This window comes from Balaenoptera physalus, assembly GCF_965194825.1.
Source record: "Balaenoptera physalus genome assembly, chromosome: 5".
Taxonomy (NCBI): Eukaryota; Metazoa; Chordata; class Mammalia; order Artiodactyla; family Balaenopteridae; genus Balaenoptera; species Balaenoptera physalus.
The window spans coordinates 93,410,136-93,412,978 of record NC_138884.1 but is presented as its reverse complement, the minus strand read 5'-3'; the positions used below and the strand labels follow the sequence as shown (position 1 = coordinate 93,412,978).

Sequence of the window (2,843 nt, the reverse complement as noted above, 5' to 3'; positions counted from 1 at the left end):
TTGCCCAGAAATCCTGCCCTTCTGAATGCCCAACTACCCAGATCCTGGCTGTGTTGGAAGGTATACGTTGAGTCTCAATTTGCCCAATTATCTTTCTCTGATGGTTGAGCTTCTCTTCTCTCCCTGCTCTTAGATATTTATTCTCAGTCCTAAAAAGGTCAGCACTTTGTTTTTTCTTTTTCTTTTAAAATCATAGTGGGGAATGTACAAGATTTATGGTTGGAATATATGGATTCAATCTTATCACTTATTCATGTAAGGCAATCAAGATGAGGGTGGATTCTTTTATACAAAACAGTCATAATATTAACTCTCTAAATGTGTTTATGAGTACTGGTCAGTTAAAAATCACTGGTAAAAACAAACTGTATTGTTGCTATAACTGTATTAGTGTTGTTTCTTGTAAACTTGAGTAAAAATATTTTTAAAATATAGAAATAAGGATAATAATTTTTTTCTAATTTTCTTATGCAGTGAAAAGTATTATTGCTATTTTGTTGTATATTATCTTCCTATATATAATATGTATATGAATGCACATGTATACTTCTAAAATCAAAAATAATATATCTAATGAACTGCTTTTTAAATAGTTAATGTTTGACTACTTCTTCCCCGGACTCCTTGGTAGTCTGTTAGTGGGAGATCTTTGTGGCCGTCCCCTTGCCTCCTCCAGTGCCACAGAACCCTACAAGTCTCAGCCATGTGTGAGGGCATCTCCATTCATGTTGGCCAGGCTGGTGTCCTTATCAGCAGTGCCTTCTGGGAGCAGGCCGGTGTCCCCATCAGCAATGCCTTCTGAGAGTTCTACTGCCTGGAACACGGCATCCAGCCCAATGGCCAGATGCCAGGTGACAAGACTATTGGGGGAAGGGATGACTCCTTCAACATCTTCTTCAGCGAGACAGGCACTGGCAGGCATGTGCCCACGACAGTGTTTGTAGACCTGGAACCCACGGTCATTGATGCAGTTTGCACTGGCACCTACTGCCAGCTCTTCCACCCTGAGCAGCTCGTCACAGGCAAGGAAGATGCTGCCAATAATCATGCCTGCAGTCACTACCCCATTGGCAAGGAGATCATTGACCTCGTCTTGGACCGAATTTGGAAATAGTATACAGGTATTCAGGGTTTCTTGGTTTTCCAACAGCTTTGGTGGGGGAACTGGTTCTAGGTTTACCTCCCTGCTGATGGAACGTCTCTCTGTTGATTATGGCAAGAAGTCCAAGCTGGAGTTCTCCATTTGCCCAGCACCCCCAGGTTTCCTCAGCTGTAATTGAGCCCTACAACTCCATCCTCACCATACACACCACCCTGGAGCACTCATTGTGCCTTCATGGTAGACAATGAGGCCATCTATGACTTCTGTTGTAGAAACCTCGATATTGAGCACCCAACCTACACTAATCTGAATCACCTCATGAGCCAAATAGTGTCCTCCATCACTGCTTGCCTGAGATTGGATGGAGCCCTGAATACTGATCTGACAGAATTCCAGACAAGCTTGGTGCCCTATCCCCGCATCCACTTCCCTCTAGCTACATATGCCCCTGTCATCTCTGCTGAGAAAGCCTACCATGAACAGCTTACTGTAGCAGAGATCACCAAATGCTTGCTTTGAGCCAGCGAACCAGATGATGAAATGCGACCCTCACCATGGTAAATACATGGCTTACTGCCTGTTGTACCATGGTGATGTGGTTCCCAAAGATGTCAATGCTGCCATTGCCACCATCAAGACCAAGCGTACCATCCAGTTTGTGGGCTAGACAGGCTTCAAAGTTGGCATTAATTACCAGCCTCCCACTGTGGTACCTGGTGGAAACCTGGCCAAAGCACAGCTTGCTCTGTGCATGCTGAGCAACACCACAGCCATCGCTGAGGCCTGGGCTTGCCTGGACCACAAGTTTGACCTAATGTATGCCAAGCGTGCCTTTGTTCAGTGGTACGTGGGTGAGGGCATGGAGTAAGGAAAGTTTTTTGAAGCCTGTGAGGACATGGCTGCCCTTGAGAAGGTGTACAAGGAGGTTGGAGCGGAGGTGGGAGAGGATGAGGGTGAAGAGTATTAACCCGTCTGCTACAGTTTTACACTCTTGTCTTAGGATTGTCTTATTTGTGTTCTGTGGAGCTGCCCTTTGTGGCCCTATCTTGACAATAAAAGTGATATTTCTATTTTCAATGTCAAAATAAATAAATAACTAGTTAATGTTCAATGTTAAGAGACCAGGTTGGAGACTAAGAACAAATTAATAGATATTCATTGCCTATCCACAAACAGTGCGGAGGTGTTACAGGCTCTGACGTACCATCCCCATATATTCATGAGAGCTCATTATTAATGAATCTTGAAACAGTGTCAAGGCAAATGAAGTTTTCAGATCAACTTCACGATATTAGTTAGGGTGGGCATATGCAAACAGCATTTCACAAATTATATGTGAAAAATCATATAGCTTTATAGCATAAATTTCTTTAGAAGACACAAATTTGACAATCATACAGTTGAAAATGAACCCATCGATTCAAAATTTAAAAGGACATATACTTTGTTCTTTGTTATCTCTAAGGTAAATAAAACTGTGTGGTATTTGTATCCTCCCTATGGAGAGGAAAGGCTGCATCTAATTGGGGATAAACCAATGCAGAACCATTCAGATGATTAACTCTTAAAAACATAAATAGCTCATCTTCAGGAACATATGCCTGGAACCTAGAGGGCACTCAAAAGATTGCTACCACATGATAATAGAGCATTAAATTTCTCTGATTATACTCAATCAGGATCTCTTTAGAATTCAAGATATTAAAGTAGTTCATTGTATTCTGGTGCAGGAATCTCCACT

The 2,843-nt window shown here is 42.3% G+C and overlaps 1 pseudogene across 1 annotated transcript; it reads left to right on the top strand.

Moving 5' to 3' along the window:
* The first annotated feature begins 781 nt into the window (after window positions 1-781).
* Window positions 782-2,351, top strand: LOC309661125 (tubulin alpha-1C chain pseudogene; annotated as a pseudogene). The gene has a single exon. The product of its transcript is annotated as a tubulin alpha-1C chain pseudogene (transcript).
* Window positions 2,352-2,843: the final 492 nt, after the last annotated feature.